Genomic DNA, 18,838 nt, shown 5'->3' with positions numbered 1-18,838 from the left:
ATTGCTAAACACATAATACAAAAAAAAACCTAGTGCAGGAAAATTAAAAACAGTTAAATCTGCTTATTAGCCAAAATGTGAAGGAATGTGCTTCAGCTGGACCTAGGGCTAAAAATGACATTCATAGGAATCACTAGCATACACCGAAAGCCATTCCAAATACAAATAATCTAATAAAAGTAAACTAAACGTATAATCCCAACAAGGCTAAACATGGGATGAACAGATACATAAGAAGGGGTTTGAAAATGGGAGGTTAGGTGTTAAAGGGTATAGAAATCCGAACAATTAATACTTTTTTTTTGGTTAGTTTTTGTCTGTTAAATATGCAATTCCCACCTCGGTCATACAGGGGGCACTACAGCATACGCCCTGCCCCCTGCATCGGTTGTGTTTACCAGTAGTGATGGCCGAACGGTTCGCCCGGCGGTCGTTTCGCGGCGAATTTCCGACTTTCGCCGTCCGCGGGTTCGAACGCCTTTTTCCGTCGTTCGCCCCGGCGGACTTACGTGTTTAATGTATACAAGAACTTTAACCTTTCGTGACACGTTTATCATGTGTTACAGGACAACCAATTGAGACATGACAGCTCATGGACACTTGGACATTCCCCCTAACCTATAAATACACCCGATCCGGTGGCCATTTTACATTCTTTCTTCTGTCACTGTAGGGAAAGGATCCTGTGTGGAGTAGGGACAGAGAAAACGCTAGCTATTTGGTACACAAAAGTTCTTTTCAGGACTGGTATAGGTGTTAGGTCAGCAGCCTGAGTTTCTTTTGTCAGTTTAGATAAAGGGACAGAGCGCTGTATGCTGCTATTTTAGGGACAGCTCAGCCAGATTAGTCTTTCTTCATCATCATCATCATCATCATCATTAGCTGTTACTATCAGGTCCACAAAAGAGCTGTTCCAGCTAATCGTTCCAGCCTACTCTTTTTTGCCAATTTGTATAGGGACAGGCAGGAAGCAGTGTGTCAGGCAGTGAGGATAATTTTAAAGACTTGCTGTTACTATTAGTTCCACAAAGGTTCTTTTCAGGACTGGTATCAGTGGTACGGTAATAGGCTTGTACACGTATAATATTCTTTCTTCCAAATATAGAAAGAATATTATACTTGACTGCTGCCCTTCTGCTGCAGTCTGCTAATCATTCACAACTCACTTGTTCCACAAAGCTCTTTATCAGGACTGGTAACTTGGTCTGTCTAGGGTGCTACGGTACATAGGCTTGGGTGCGGTACAGTCTGCTGTTCTGTAAGGACCGCTATCGGTCCACAATACATAGGGTTGCCGTGCACTACTGCTGACCGCTGCCCTATACTGCAGCAGTCCTTCATTGGTATAGGGACTGACGTACAGTCTGCTAATCACTAACACACAACCTGCTTGGTCCACAAAAGTTCTTATAAGGACTGGTAACTTGGTATAGGGTGCTACGGTACATAGGCCTGAGTGCGTTACAGTCTGCTGTTCTGTAAGGACCGCTATCGGTCCACAATACATAGGGTTGCCGTGCACTACTGCTGACCGCTGCCCTATACTGCAGCAGTCCTTCAGCGGTATAGGGACTGACGCACAGTCTGCTAAACACTAACACACAACCTGCTTGGTCCACAAAAGTTTTTATAAGGACTGGTAACTTGGTATAGGGTGCTACGGTACATAGGCCTGAGTGCGTTACAGTCTGCTGTTCTGTAAGGACCGCTATCGGTCCACAATACATAGGGTTGACGTGCACCACTGCTGACCGCTGCCCTATACTGCAGCAGTCCTTCAGCGGTATAGGGACTGACGTACAGTCTGCTAAACACTAATACACAACCTGCTTGGTCCACAAAAGTTCTTATAAGGACTGGTAACTTGGTATAGGGTGCTACGGTACATAGGCTTGAGTGCGGTACAGTCTGCTGTTCTGTAAGGACCGCTATCGGTCCACAATAGATAGGGTTGACGTGCACCACTGCTGACCGCTGCCCTATACTGCAGCAGTCCTTCAGCGGTATAGGGACTGACGCACAGTCTGCTAAACACTAACACACAACCTGCTTGGTCCACAAAAGTTTTTATAAGGACTGGTAACTTGGTATAGGGTGCTACGGTACATAGGCCTGAGTGCGTTACAGTCTGCTGTTCTGTAAGGACCGCTATCGGTCCACAATACATAGGGTTGCCGTGCACTACTGCTGACCGCTGCCCTATACTGCAGCAGTCCTTCATTGGTATAGGGACTGACGTACAGTCTGCTAATCACTAACACACAACCTGCTTGGTCCACAAAAGTTCTTATAAGGACTGGTAACTTGGTATAGGGTGCTACGGTACATAGGCCTGAGTGCGTTACAGTCTGCTGTTCTGTAAGGACCGCTATCGGTCCACAATACATAGGGTTGACGTGCACCACTGCTGACCGCTGCCCTATACTGCAGCAGTCCTTCAGCGGTATAGGGACTGACGTACAGTCTGCTAAACACTAATACACAACCTGCTTGGTCCACAAAAGTTCTTATAAGGACTGGTAACTTGGTATAGGGTGCTACGGTACATAGGCTTGAGTGCGGTACAGTCTGCTGTTCTGTAAGGACCGCTATCGGTCCACAATACATAGGGTTGCCGTGCACTACTGCTGACCGCTGCCCTATACTGCAGCAGTCCTTCATTGGTATAGGGACTGACGTACAGTCTGCTAATCACTAACACACAACCTGCTTGTTCCACAAAAGTTCTTATAAGGACTGGTAACTTGGTATAGGGTGCTACGGTACATAGGCTTGAGTGCGGTACAGTCTGCTGTTCTGTAAGGACCGCTATCGGTCCACAATAGATAGGGTTGACGTGCACCACTGCTGACCGCTGCCCTATACTGCAGCAGTCCTTCAGCGGTATAGGGACTGACGTACAGTCTGCTAAACACTAATACACAACCTGCTTGGTCCACAAAAGTTCTTATAAGGACTGGTAACTTGGTATAGGGTGCTACGGTACATAGGCTTGAGTGCGGTACAGTCTGCTGTTCTGTAAGGACCGCTATCGGTCCACAATAGATAGGGTTGACGTGCACCACTGCTGACCGCTGCCCTATACTGCAGCAGTCCTTCAGCGGTATAGGGACTGACGTACAGTCTGCTAAACACTAATACACAACCTGCTTGGTCCACAAAAGTTCTTATAAGGACTGGTAACTTGGTATAGGGTGCTACGGTACATAGGCTTGAGTGCGGTACAGTCTGCTGTTCTGTAAGGACCGCTATCGGTCCACAATACATAGGGTTGCCGTGCACTACTGCTGACCGCTGCCCTATACTGCAGCAGTCCTTCATTGGTATAGGGACTGACGTACAGTCTGCTAATCACTAACACACAACCTGCTTGTTCCACAAAAGTTCTTATAAGGACTGGTAACTTGGTATAGGGTGCTACGGTACATAGGCTTGAGTGCGGTACAGTCTGCTGTTCTGTAAGGACCGCTATCGGTCCACAATAGATAGGGTTGACGTGCACCACTGCTGACCGCTGCCCTATACTGCAGCAGTCCTTCAGCGGTATAGGGACTGACGTACAGTCTGCTAAACACTAATACACAACCTGCTTGGTCCACAAAAGTTCTTATAAGGACTGGTAACTTGGTATAGGGTGCTACGGTACATAGGCTTGAGTGCGGTACAGTCTGCTGTTCTGTAAGGACCGCTATCGGTCCACAATAGATAGGGTTGACGTGCACCACTGCTGACCGCTGCCCTATACTGCAGCAGTCCTTCAGCGGTATAGGGACTGACGTACAGTCTGCTAAACACTAATACACAACCTGCTTGGTCCACAAAAGTTCTTATAAGGACTGGTAACTTGGTATAGGGTGCTACGGTACATAGGCTTGAGTGCGGTACAGTCTGCTGTTCTGTAAGGACCGCTATAGGTCCACAATAGATAGGGTTGACGTGCACCACTGCTGACCGCTCACCTATACTGCAGCAGTCCTTCAGCGGTATAGGGACTAAGAGTTTTGTCACAGGGTCATTTAAAAAATGACATGCAGAGGAAGAGGCAGGCCCTTCCGCAGGGGTGGTAGGGGTAGGGCAGGAGCAACAGGCTTGAGCCAAAGTGGGAAGTTGCAGAAGGTGCGTTCAATTACTTTAAAGGATGCACCAGACTTGGTTGAGTGGCTCGCTCAGCCTTACTCTTCTGCACCCTCCTCATCCTCTCGATCTGCACCCTCTTCTTCACTCTCTGCTATGTGCACCCCCAAAGACACTACCACCAACAACACGACCACCACCACCACCACCACATACCTTCCGCTTGAGTCACTGGAATTATTTTCCGATCCATATCAAGAGGACATTTCTGATGCGCAGCCACTCTTGGTATTGGATCAGGAAGAGGAGGTAGCAACAAGCGCTACTCAGCAGTCTGACGCCAGTACCCAGATCAGCCCAAGGAGGAGGTTGGTCCCCGGTGTTGCTGCCTACTCTACTTATAGCGGTGGGGAAGGTGACGTTGATGATGACGTGTCTAGTGATGTCACGTGGGTGCCCACAAGAGAGGAAGAGGAGGGGAGTTCAGAGGGAGATATGGACCAGCAGATAGGGAGGAGAAGCAGCAATGACTTACATTGCACAGCAGGGACAAAGCAGACTGCAAATGTATCAGGAGCGAGTCATCGACCATGTACGGTCACATCTGGCGCTCCCAGGACACCGGCACATGGCTCCGCAGTGTGGGCTTTTTTTAACGTGTCCGCTGCTGACAATAGCGTTGCCATCTGCAATCTTTGCAGTCAACGCGTTAGTCGCGGTAAGCCCAATACTCACCTAGGGACGACCGCCTTAAGAAGGCACATGAGCAGCCATCACCGAGCCCAGTGGGAGCAACGGAACACACAAAGCCACACTGCAGGCTCTCACCGTCCAGCCTCGTCTTCTACTTCTCCTTCTCCTCTCTCCTCACAATTGTCCTCCACTCCACCTTCCATCACGCCAAGCTCACATTTTTCTGCAAAAAGGCAGGCTTCCGTGGGCCTAATGTTTGAGCGTAAAAAAATGATGACGCCGGATAACCCTCTTGCCCAACGGTTGGCGGCTGGCTTGTCAGAACTCATAGCCCGCCAACTACTGCCATATAAACTGGTGGACTCGGAGGCCTTTCGCAAATTTGTGGCCATTGGAACACCACAATGGAAGGTCCCAGGAAGGAAGTATTTCTCAGAGAAGGGCATCCCAGAGCTATATGGCCATGTTCAGCGGCAAGTGAATGTATCTCTGGCACACAGTGTCGGTGCCAAGATACATCTGACCACAGACACGTGGTCTAGCAAACACGGGCAGGGAAGGTATATCAGTTTTACTGCCCACTGGGTGAACCTTCTGACGGCCGTCAAGCATGTAACCCGTGGCACCCGTGTAGATTTGGTTTTACCGCCACGGATTGCATGCAGGCCTGACTCTTCTTCTCCTCCTCCTACTCCATCCTCCTCCCTCTCCTCCTCAGCTGCCTCCTCCTTTTCCGCTGCTAGCGTCTCTTCCACTGCACCGCCCAAGCTCCCCAGAACCTATTCCACATGCCAGGTGAGACGTTGCCATGCCGTGCTGCGTCTGTTGTGCCTGGAAGCAAAGAGCCACACTGGCCCGGCACTCCTTTCAGCTTTGCGTTCACAGGCAGATGAGTGGCTAACACCGCTCAATTTGACAGTTGGTAAAGTGGTGTGTGACAACGGTGCCAATCTGCTTAGCGCATTGAAACAGGGCAAAATCACGCACGTGCCGTGCATGGCACACGTCTTAAACTTGGTCGTGCAGCGATTCCTTGTCAAATACCCTGGGGTCCAGGACATCTTGCGGCAGGCAAGGAAAATCTCGGCCCATTTCAGAAGATCTTACACGGCCATGGCTCGCCTTGCTGACATTCAGCGGCGACACCATCTGCCGGTCAGACGTCTTATTTGCGATTGCCCGACGCGATGGAACTCAACCTTCTATATGCTTGATAGGCTGCTCCAGCAGAAACGTGCAGTTAACGTCTACCTGTATGAACTCTGCGAAAGAAACGGTTCTGGGGAGCTGGGTTTTTTTTCACCGCGCCAGTGGCTGCTCATGCGCGACACATGCAGACTTCTGCGGCCATTTGAGGAGATCACCAAACTGGTCAGTCGCAGCCATGGCGCCATCAGTGACATGGTACCTTATGCCTTCTTTCTGGAGCGTGCATTGCGTCGTGTCATTGATCAGGCTGTGGAGGAGCAGGAGCGGGAAGATGAGGAAGTCGCAATGCTGGATGAATTCCCAGGGGGGGCTACTCTATCTGAGACAAGTCAACAACAGGAGTCTGATGAGGAGTCAGAGGAGGATGGTGCCGGGGCGGATGAGCAGGAGCAAGAAGAGCATGCTTTAAACCTTTCTGGGATCCCTGTTGTGCGAGGATGGGGAGAGGAGAATGAAGAGGACGACATTATCCTGGATGATGAGCAGGAGCCAGGCCACCACACCGCTTCCACTTTAGTGCAAATGGGGGCCTTCATGCTCCAGTGTTTTAATAGGGACCCCCGTATAAAAAGCATGAGGGTCAAGGACCAGTACTGGGTGGCAACGTACTTAGACCCCCGGTACAAACACAAAATGGCGGAAATGTTACCGCCGTCGCAGAGGGCTGTCAGAATGCAGCACTTCCAGGCCTTGCTTCGAGAAATGCTGCATTCTGCTTTTGCGTGCGCTGGCAGAGGAGCAATTCCCACTCCCAGAGAAGGATTTGCGGGTACCAATCCAACAGCGCCTGCAAGAAGAGGCCGGTTTGAAGATGTGTTGGTGACTTCGGATATGAGGTCATTCTTTCAGCCGACCCATCGACAGGTGTCATCCGGATCCAGCATCAGGGAACGCCTAGACCGTCAGGTGTCCGACTACATTGGGTTAACGGCCGATGTGGACGCTCTGAGGAGTGATGAACCCCTAGACTACTGGGTGGGCAGGCTTGACCTCTGGCCAGAGCTTGCCCAATTTGCAATCGAACTGTTGGCTTGCCCCTCATCCAGTGTCCTGTCCGAAAGGACGTTCAGCGCAGCAGGGGGGATTGTGACCGATAAGCGTACTCGCCTAGCTCACCACAGTGTTAACTACCTCACATTTCTAAAAATGAATGAGGCATGGATCTCGGAGGAATTCAACACATGTGATCAGTAGACCATGTATATGTCTATAAACAATTTTTGGAATCAAGCACACAGACCTTCTTAATTCATTTGGCTCACTTCCCTGACCCAAAAAAGCACACCGTACTATATGCCCCTACCCTCCTCTTTGAAGAGGTTGAGCGGTGTCATATTTCTACTGGGGCTGCTTATTATGAGGGGTTCCCACCATCCCTGTGCTGTGCTGACTTCCTCCTGGGTGTTCTTATTATGAGGGGCTCCCACCATCCCTGTGCTGTGCTGACTTCCTCCTGGGGGTTCTTATTATGAGGGGATCACACCATCCCTGTGCTGTGCTGACTTCCTCCTGGGGCTGCTTACGGTGCTGCTGTCAGCGCTGTATGTCACGGAGCTGCTGTCAGCGCTGTATGTCACGGAGCTGCTGTCAGCGCTGTATGTCACGGAGCTGCTGTCAGCGCTGTATGTCACGGAGCTGCTGTCAGCGCTGTATGTCACGGAGCTGCTGTCAGCGCTGTATGTCACGGAGCTGCTGTCAGCGCTGTATGTCACGGAGCTGCTGTCAGCGCTGTATGTCACGGAGCTGCTGTCAGCGCTGTATGTCACGGAGCTGCTGTCAGCGCTGTATGTCACGGAGCTGCTGTCAGCGCTGTATGTCACGGAGCTGCTGTCAGCGCTGTATGTCACGGAGCTGCTGTCAGCGCTGTATGTCACGGTGCTGCTGTCAGCGCTGTATGTCACGGAGCTGCTGTCAGCGCTGTATGTCACGGAGCTGCTGTCAGTGCTGTATGTCACGGAGCTGCTGTCAGCGCTGTATGTCACGGAGCTGCTGTCAGCGCTGTATGTCACGGAGCTGCTGTCAGCGCTGTATGTCACGGTGCTGCTGTCAGCGCTGTATGTCACGGAGCTGCTGTCAGCGCTGTATGTCACGGAGCTGCTGTCAGCGCTGTATGTCACGGAGCTGCTGTCAGCGCTGTATGTCACGGAGCTGCTGTCAGCGCTGTATGTCACGGAGCTGCTGTCAGCGCTGTATGTCACGGTGCTGCTGTCAGCGCTGTATGTCACGGAGCTGCTGTCAGCGCTGTATGTCACGGAGCTGCTGTCAGTGCTGTATGTCACGGAGCTGCTGTCAGCGCTGTATGTCACGGAGCTGCTGTCAGCGCTGTATGTCACGGAGCTGCTGTCAGCGCTGTATGTCACGGTGCTGCTGTCAGCGCTGTATGTCACGGAGCTGCTGTCAGCGCTGTATGTCACGGAGCTGCTGTCAGCGCTGTATGTCACGGAGCTGCTGTCAGCGCTGTATGTCACGGAGCTGCTGTCAGCGCTGTATGTCACGGAGCTGCTGTCAGCGCTGTATGTCACGGTGCTGATGTCAGTGCTCTGTATTACGGTGCTGCTGTCAGTGCTCTGTATCTCCTGCACCCTCTTGTTTGCCTACCCTGGTCCCTGACCTTCCCTCTCCTCCATTGCCTTCATTAGCTCCATAGTCCTGAATTGTCAGAACAATTTCCCAAATAAAAAAAAAATGCTTGTAGTTATCGATCCCAAATTCACCTCATACATGTATTATGCTATTGTCCAGGTGGTGGGACTACGTGCTACCCCCTAATAATTACCCCGTGGCCGCAAATTCGACCTAAAGGTTTGCGAAATTCGCCTCCCATTGAAGTCAATGGAGCCCGCGGCGAACGGTCGTTTTCGCGAACGTTTGTGTCCGTTCGCGTTTCGCGTTCGCGAAACGTCCCGTCGGAAGTTCGTCCATCACTATTTACCAGCATGGCACGGCAGTCCCATCGATGTCTATCGGGACACATTGGCCCGATTGACACAGCCGCTGCTCCCAATTTGACATTCCATGTTGGTGCGGGTGCACGCCCCCCAGAATGCAGACGGTATACACCACATATGTCAAACACAAGACCCGTGGGCCAAATCCGGCCCGTCAGGCTTTGTCATGTGGCCTTCTCACCCACTTTTGCAACCGGACCGTGGCGGATCTCAATTCTACCACCTCCGGCTCTGACCCTCCGCTCCCGCTCCATGCTGTCACTTTTAAACACAGAAGGCTTCTGTGTTTACAATGGACAGATCTGCTTTTTAGCGGCTTCGTGGTGGAGGATGATGGGGACAACTCTCCTGAATGTGGGAGCCAGAATGATCGCCCTGCGAGGCAACGCTGCCTACACAGGGAGGTATGGCAGAGCCAAATACACTGGCAGTACAGAGAGCCGTCTACACAGGAAGAGGTCGAAGTGACTAGAGGTGCAGCTAAATTTTAAGGAGGGGGTTGAATTTGCACTCTGTGCATAGCGCACCCCTAAACCCTGTACACAGCTCGCCCCTGAACTCTGCACCCTATATGTAACACACCCCTGAACTCTGCACTCTGTATGTAATATACTCCTGAACCCTGCACTCTGTATGTAATATACTCCTGAACTCTGTATGTATGTAGCGCACTCTTGAACCCTGCACACTGTACATGGCACACCCCTGAATTCTGCACTCTGTATGTAGCAAGCTCCTGAACCCTGCGCTCTGTACGTAGCGCACGCCTGAGCCCTCCACACTGTATGCAGCACACCCCTGAATTCTGCACTCTGTATGTAGCCCACTCCTGAACCCTGCACTCTGTACTTAGCACACTCCTGAACTCTGTACTTAGCACACCCCTGAACCCTGCACTCTGTATGAAGCACACTTCTGAGCCCTGCACTCTATGTATTGCACCCCTGAACCCTGCACTCTGCACATGGCGGACTCCTGAACCCTGCACTCTGTACATAGTGTACTCCTGAACCCTGCACTCTGTACATAGCACACTCCTGAACTCTGCAATCTGTATGTAGTATACCCAGGAACACTGCACGATGTACATGACACACTGCTGAACCCTGCACCCTGTACGTAGCATACTCCTGAACCCTGCACTCTGTATGTAGCACCCACCTGAACCCTGCACTCTGCATGTAGTGAACCCCTATACCCTGCAATCTGTACATGGCACACTTCTGAACCCTGCACTCTGTACATGGCACACTCCTGTAGGTAGTGCACCCCTGAACCCTGCACTCTGTACGTAGTGCACCCCTGAACCCTGCACTCTGTATATGGCACACTCCTGAACCCTTCACTCTGTACGTAGCACACTCCTGAACTCTGTATATAGCGCACACTTGAATATCTGCTTGTTATTATTTTTCTTTTCTTTTTTTTTACTTTCAGAGCTAGGTATCACTTAAGTTATTACTAAAACCAGTAACAATCGAAGCAGAGGCATCTATTTAACCACTTGGGTACCGCGCTATTGCCGAATGACGGCATTAGCGCGGACCTAGATTGCCGGGACTACGTCTATTGACGTCGTCCCGGTTAAGAGCGGCCTGCGCGCCCCCTGAGGGGCGCGCGCGGCGCGCTCTGTGATCGGCGAGTCCGTGAGACTCGCCTGATCACCGATCCGTGTAAGGGGTCGATCCCGACCCCTTATCACGTGATCAGCTGTCAGCCAATGACAGCTGATCATGTGATAAAACGGAGCCAGTAATCGGCTAGTATTCCTCCTCGCGCTGACAGCGCGAGGAGAAAAAAAAAAAGCCGATCGCCGGCGGCCGTGTTCGGGACATCAGTCCCGATCACGGCCAGCATATCCAGCGGACACCTGCCCCCTGCCAGTGCCCACCTGCCACCCGCAGTGCCATCCTGAAATAAAGTAAGTGCCCCCCTGTCAGTGCCACCCAGCAGTGCCCATAGTGCCCACAGTGCCACCCAGCAGTGCCCACAGTGCCACCCAGCAGTGCCCACAGTGCCACCCACAGTGCCACCCACAGTGCCACCCACAGTGCCACCCACAGTGCCACCCAAAATCTGCCTCAAAGGTGCTGCACCCCAGTGCCGTCCATCAGTGCCCAGCAGTGCCGCCCATCAGTGCCCAGCAGTGCCGCCCATCAGTGCCCAGCAGTGCCACCTATCAGAGCCACCTATCAGTGCCACCTATCAGTGCCCATCAGTCCCATCTATCTGTGGTACCTATCAGTGCCCATCCGTGCCACCCATCCGTGCCACTTATCCGTGCCACCCATCCGTGCCATCTTATCTGTGCCCATCTTTGCCCATCAGTGCCGCCTTATCTGTGCCCATCGGTGCCGCCTTATCTGTGCCTATTAGTGCCGCCTTAACTATGCCTATCAGTGCCCACCAGTGCAGCCTATCAGTGCCCACCAATGCAGCCCATCAGTGCCCACCAATGCAGCCCATCAGTGCCCACCAATGCAGCCTATCAGTGCCGCCTAATCAGCGCACTTCAATGAAGGAGAAAAATGACCCGTTTGCAAAATTTTATAACAAACTATTAAAACATGATTTTTTTTTTTTTGCATCTTTTTTTGTTTGTTTAGCAAAAAATAAAACTCCGAGCTGTAACTAAATACCACCAAAAGAAAGCTCTATTTGTGGGAAAAAAATGATAAAAATTTCATTTGGGTACAGTGTTGTATGACCGCGCAATTGTCACTCAAAGTGCATCAGCGCTGAAAGCTGAAAATTGGTCTGGGACTGAGGGGGGTTTAAGTGCCCAGTAAGCAAGTGGTTAAAGTGGTTGTTAACCCCAGTTGTACTGTGCCGTTCGCAGCGGCTCCGGGGCACACGCAGGGGAGTGACATCATCGCGGCTCCAGCCAATCACAGCGCCGGAGCCGTGATACCCGGAAGCAAGCCTCGGGTGACATGTCGGTGGCCTGAGGGGGAGACGAGGATGGCTGCGGGGGATTCGTTCTCGGGTAAGTAATTCATAATGAGTTAGTATGCTATGCATACTAGCTCATTATGCCTTTATCTTGCAGGGTGTGTTTTTATTTATTTTTTTGCAGGAGGATTTACTTCCTCTTTAATAAAAGAGTAGATAGATAGTCTTAGGCTCGTTTCACACAGGACGCGGCACGACTTGCAGCGCCGCGACCTGCCGCGACCTCAGCGGCGACTTGCAAAATGACTTCTGTATAGAAGTCAATGCAAGTCGCCCGAAGTCATGCCAAAAGTAGTACAGGAACCTTTTTTCTAAGTCGGAGTGACTTGAGTCGCTCCTATTAGAACGGTTCCGTAGTACAGAACGGGGGCAACTTGTCAGGAGGCGAAGTCGCCTGGACGAGTCGCGCCTGTGTGAACCGAGCCTAAGCCCTTGTATACACGGTCGGAGATTCCGACAACCAAATCCGTCGGAGTAATTCTGACTTATTAATTCCGGAAGAGGTCCAGAAGTGATGTTGCATACACACGGTCGGACAAAGTTGTCAGAAAATCCGATTGTACATAACGTGATGACGTTATTTCGTTACGATGGGACTACGTTCAGGCTAGTAGCCAATAGCTTTGGTCTAGGAATTTGATCTGAGCATGCGTGGCACTTTGTCCGTCGCAGTAGGCTGCACATGATCGGAGTATGTCCGATCGGAGCATTTTGTCAGAAAATTTTACCAGCAAGTTGGAAAACTTGGTCCGTCGGATATTCAGATGGAAACAGTCCGATGGAGACCACACACAGTCGGAATATCTGACAAAACGGTCCAATAGGACACATTCCGTTGGAATCTCCGACCGTGTGTACAAGGGCTGACGGTTACAACCGACCCTTTGAGGGCAACCATACTGCTGATGCGACCCGTAAGTTCCACACCCCTGGTATACACTACAGGGGTTTATTTATCATTTTTAATGAAATGCAGAACTATTCATCCTGCAAAACTCCAACCTCACATGTGAACAATCCCTATAGGTGTCCCTTGTTGTCATCTCAGAAAGTTGGGACATATGGTGTTAATGGTTCTGTGTTCTCCGTATGTAATATTTTGCCATATTAGAAACAAAAATCCAGGAAGGAAAATAAAAAAATCCATCTCATTTCTCTGGAAGCACACCTTCTGAAGGACAAATGATTCTGATTTCCTTCAACTTGTTTTATTCCTCTCCATGTCTGACCCATGGCTGTCATTTCTTGCTGCCTTCTCCCCCCACTTTCTCCTTTTTAATGCAAAATAGCAGCACATTAAGATACGTTTCCAGACTCTCATCGCGCACACATGTGAAGAATTGATTTTGAAAACCCAATTAAGGCAAATGGGCGAGATATCGAATATCATATTCTAGACTCTCTTCCTCCAGGCCTTTTTTCTTCAGAATGAATTATGTCTGGGAGCAGGTACACCTCGGTGCTGAGAAGGTAGAGCCGCGGAGAGGTCTTGGGAAATATTGTCAGGCTTAGCGGGCAGGGTGATTGGTGTGTGAGCGGCTTAGCAGAGGAGCTAATGATTCCATTTTCACAAGACATTAAAGGCGATGGCGGTTCTTACCGGGATAAGACGAAAAGACGAGGGATGGAATACGGGGCTATTATGAGTGGGGATTGTTCTGAGGCAAAGTATACTAAACACGGCGTGGGAAGGAGTGAATATCTCCATTTAGGAGGCTTTGTTTAATTGCGGTGATTTGCTATCACGTGACCTATGGACTACATATAACAGATCCCCTAGAGCAGCGGTCTCCAAACTGCGGCCCTTTGCTTTCTTTTATCCGGTTCTTGGGGCACTGTTTCATCCAGTGGTACCAAAAATAGGGCATAATTTCCCCCGCTGACATCAACAATGGGGCACAATTCCTCCCACTGGCACAAACAATCGGACACAATTCCTCCCAATGCAACCAACACCAGCGAAGGGGCACAATTCCTCCCAATAACCCCAACAATTAGGCTCAATGACACCAAAGATGGGACACAATTCATTCCAATGACACCAAGAAGGTGACACAATTCCTCCCAATGACCCCAAAAATTTGGTCCACTGATACCAATGACAGGGCACAATTCCTCCCAAATGACACCAACTATGTGGCCCAATGACACAAATGATGGGGCATGAATCCTCCCAATGACACCAATGATGGTGACACAATTCCTCCCAATGCAACCAACACCAGTGAAAGGGCACAATTCCTCCCAATGACCCCAACAATTTAGCCCAATGACACCAAAGATGGGGCACAATTCATCCCACTGACACCAAGAAGGTGACACAATTCCTTCCAATGACCCCAACAATTTGGCCCAATGATACCAATGATAGGGCGCAATTCCTCCCAAATAACACCAACAATGTGGCTCAATGACACAAATGATGGGGCATGAATCCTCCCAATGACACCAACGATGGGGCACAATTACTCCCACTGACACCAACGAGGTGACACAATTCCTAACAATGACTCCAACAATTTGGCCCAATGATACCAATGATAGGGCGGAATTCCTCCCAATGACACCAACAATTTGGTCCAATGATACCAATGATAGGGCACAATTCTTCCCAATGACACCAACAATTTGGGAAAATGATAGGGCACAATTTCTCCTAATGACACCAACAATTTGGCCCAATGGCACAAATGATGGGGCATGAATCCTCGAAATGACACCAACGATGGGGCACAATTACTCCCACTGACACCAACGAGGTGACACAATTCCTAACACTGGCCCCAACAATTTGGCCCAATGATACCAATGATAGGGCGGAATTCCTCCCAATGACACCAACAATTTGGCCCAATGATACCAATGATGGGACATGAATCCTCCCAATGATACCAGCGATGGGGCACAATTCCTCCCACCAAAAATGGGGCATTGTTTTTTCCTGCTGATTTCGGGACCTCTTCTATTCCCAATGGCCACAGCCCGGCTCCCTAAAGTCTGAAGAACAGTAAACTGGCCCTTTGTTTATAAAGTTTGGAGACCCCTGTTCTAGGAGCTCATTCACACAGGTGTACCTATTTGTATACCTGTGTGATGGGCCAACTTTGCCCAGCTGTTTTATGCATCCCCATGCAGGAAGTCCTATTCATATCTATAGGGATGCATTAGCTGCATCATCAATGCTGCGCGCTGTCTGTATTCGGGGACTAGGAAGTCCCAAATAGACATGAATGCAACTGGCTGCTTGCGAATGCGAGGAACACCTGTGGATCTCGTGTGGGCAAAGATAGCCGTTAGCACAGCTGTACGGATAGGTACACTCATGTGCATGAGCCCTAAAGCTGGTCACACACTAGTACAATTGTTTTTCAAGATTTCTCATTTTAATAACACTCCTTCAATTTTTGAACAATGGCGGGGGCCAAATTGACATTTGTTTACGACCACAGTGACAAGACAAATTGAAGAGGCAGGATATTACATTTTTCTCAAACACATTTCTAACAGAGAATGTGGTTTTCATAAAAATAAAAAATATAAAGCAAAATAAATAATAAAAAGAAAAAAAAAAAAGTAAAGCGCCCCGTCCCTCTGAGCTTGCGCACAGCAGCGAACGCATATGCAAGGAGCGCCCGCATATGTAAACAGTGTTCAAACCACACATGTCAGGTATCACCACCATTGTTAGAGTGAGAGCAATAATTCTAGCCCTAGACCTCCTCTGTAACCCTAAACTGGTAAACTGTATACATTTTTAAAGGTTGCCAATGGAGATTTTTAAGTACCCATGTATGTCGCCGTTCCACGAGTGGGCACAATTTTAAAGCATGACATGTTAGGTATCAATTTACTTGGCATAACATTATCGTTCACATTATAGAAAAAAATTGGGATAACTTTACTATTTTCTTATTTTTTAATTTAAAATTTTTTATTTTTTTCCCCAAAAATTGTGTTTGTAAGACTGCTGCGCAAATATGGTGTGACATAAAGTATTGCATCGATCTCCATTTTATTCTCTAGGGTCCCTGCTAAAATATATATATAATGTTTGGAGGTTCTAAGTAATTTTCTAGTAAAAAATACAAATATAAACTTGTCAGAAATAGGCTTGGTCCATAATAAAAGTGGTTGTATTGCCCGCTTGGTGGTTTTTACCTACAGGTAAGCCTATAATAAGGCTTACCTGTAGGTAAAAAGAATATCTCCTGCAAGGTTTAGGCTCCATGCACACTGAAGCTCAAAAAAGCTATTTCTGGACGCCAGATTGCTGGCAGAAAACGCTGGTTGAAAAACCTGCTTTTAACAGCGTTTTATACTAGCGTTAATGAGCGTTAATGAGCGTTTTACAGCGTTAGCGTTAATGGGCGTTTTTTATAAAAATACACAGAGGACACTCCAAAAATCCCACAATGCATTGAAAAATAGAATGCCGAACACTAATGAACGAGCGTTAATGAGCGTTAATGAGCGTTAATGAGCGTTAATGAGCGTTTGTCGTTTTTTGCCGCTGAAAAACGGCACTTTGAACGCAAATTTCTGGCGTTCAGAAAAAAGCCCATAAACTCCACTGCTCATTAAAGCTGAAAAACGTCCATGTGTGCATGGACACATAGGCTAACATAGAGTGGAGTTTATGGGCTTTTACAAAAAACGCCCAAACTCCAATAAACTGCAGTTTATCAGCTTCAGTGTGCATGGAGCCGTAGGAGATATTGACCCTGCATGCAGCCGCTGACGTCACGCATGCGCCCTGTGGGTCCCGTGTATCCTGCCAGACCTTGCCGGAATGAACAGCTCCCGCGTGGAACTTGCCAGGACGAAGAGCTCCGGTCACTAGCCGGAGCCAGCGTTCTCGGAAGAAACGTGGAGGGAACATGTCAGTGGTGTCCGGGCGCTGCAGGAACTTCGTTCTAAGGTAAGTATTTCATAATGTGCTAGTATGCAATGCATACTAGCACATTATGTTATTGTCTTGCCATTTTTTTCTTTTCAGCATTTTACTACCGCTTTAAAGTAGAGCTCCAGGAAGATATAAAAGCATAAATTAATTAGAGGCGCTGAAATTAAAATTCCGGTGCCGAAATCAAAAATTTAGGATGCACTTGCCCGAAACCAAAGTGTTTTTTTTTTATTTTATTATTTATTATGAATAATTTTATTATATTCAACTTTTTCATTATTATCATGAATTTAAATGAATATGAATTTATTGTCGGCCATTATCGGCACATTTTGAAGTGGTGGTAAAAATTCTGATTGCTGCATATTTGGCCAAAAACCTCCCGGTTGCAAATGCATTGAAACGGCAGCGACATCGCATCAGAAATGCACCCGTGTTGCATTTTGTGATGCATTTTTTTGAGTCACACCGTAAGCATTGTAAAATTGCGGAAAAATCGTGGTAAAATTGCAGCTGATTTTGGCAGTCGTTATCACACCTTTTTTTTTCTTTCGTCACAATGCTGAAAACCCCATTTTCAGGCAATAATTTTCTGCAGGCAAAATTTCGGTGCATCACTAAAATTAATGCAGCTCTGTATTCAGTTGTCTGGCAAGACCAGCAGGATTCAAGCCTCTGGGGTGTGCAGTACCGCATGTGGCCAGAGGTGAAGGGGTGCACCGGAGACACTCGAGACACTCGATGACGCTTGGAAACGCTCGGAAAGACACGGTTCCCCAGTGTCTCCAAGCGTCTCCAAGTGTTCCTGAATGTCTCCGAACGTCTCCGGGTGTTTCCGAGTGTCTCCGACACCACCCCACCTCTGGCCACATGTGGTATTGCATACACTAGCAGTGACACTGGAACAAATTATCTGAGTTTCCATTGATTCCTATGGGAAAACTCATTTGATGTAAGAGTGCTTTGGATTGCAAGCATTCTTCTGGAAAGAATTATTCTTGTAATTCAAGGTATTACTGTATATAAAATAATATGCAAAGTGGTTGGAGGGAAGCTACAGAATGGCAAATATGTTTTTATTACAAATTATGTGAGCAGACTGCAGTTCCTCTTTAAATAGAAAACTATCTTTAGATCGATTTTTACTCCGACAGCATTTTATTAAAATATATTTGATAAAAATCAAAAAAATCAGATTTATTAGACTTAAAAAAAAAATCATTGATTTTTATCCATAGGTGTGATTGATTTTTATCCATAGGTGTGATTGATTTTTATCCATAGGTGTGAATGTAAGGTACGTATTGCAGAACTGCAGCAAAGAAAAATCAGGTCTCTTGCTGTGCCAGGCAGGGCTGTGCTCTAAGGCGGAGCTGTGTAAAACTCAGGATCGGATGGACACAAATACAAACTGATTGGCAGGTAAAATTCTCCATATGTGTATTTTATCTTTATGGTTTTCTGGAGTGCAGCTTTGAGAGTTCTGTCAGCAAGGCAATGAAAAAAAGGAAAACAGCCCTATTGCACCAGGAGATTGAGGTACGTTGTGATCCAGAGATCTTATATCCTTTTGTATGGACAGTCAGAATGTGTTTTTTTTACACTCCGGGTTTCTGACATTTTTCCCCAGAATGCTTTTACTATTCTGCTTCCCATTTCTTTTCATTGTGACTCACATGATATTGAAAAAGATTGACATTTGTTTCCCGCACTGTTTTGCAGCAGGTGCTCAGCTCCACAATTCTGCATAAGGTTATGATGATTTTGCACACCGCAGATGGACCATCAATTATCCCAAATGAGATTAGGCTGTCTTAGGATATCTTAACCCTTCAGCATGAGACAGCCATGGCTAAGAGCCACCAGGCATCCGGCTTAACTCCACACAATATTAACTGTTCACCCAGACAATGGAGGGAGATTTAATAAAACTGGTGCACTCAGAGTAGGGTTGCCACCTGTCCGGGATTCACCCGGACAGTCCAGGTTGAAGGCTCTTACAGGGTCTCAGTTTTGACCTTCCCCTTTGTTTCTGGCTGTTCAAAGAAGTTTCAGCTAA

General features: G+C 48.3%; 1 protein-coding gene across 4 annotated transcripts in view; it reads right to left on the bottom strand.

Moving 5' to 3' along the window:
- The window catches only part of NEGR1 (neuronal growth regulator 1), an 846,141-nt gene that overhangs the window by 756,475 nt on the left and 70,828 nt on the right, over positions 1-18,838 (bottom strand). The gene's annotated exons all lie outside the window — the stretch shown is intronic.

The sequence above is a fragment of the Lithobates pipiens genome, unplaced genomic scaffold, assembly GCF_037356315.1.
Source record: "Lithobates pipiens isolate NorthernLeopardFrog02 unplaced genomic scaffold, aLitPip1_a1.2 Scaffold_23, whole genome shotgun sequence".
NCBI classification, from domain to species: Eukaryota; Metazoa; Chordata; class Amphibia; order Anura; family Ranidae; genus Lithobates; species Lithobates pipiens.
The sequence above is the reverse complement of the archived record's forward strand: the minus strand, read 5'-3'. Positions and strand labels throughout refer to the sequence as shown.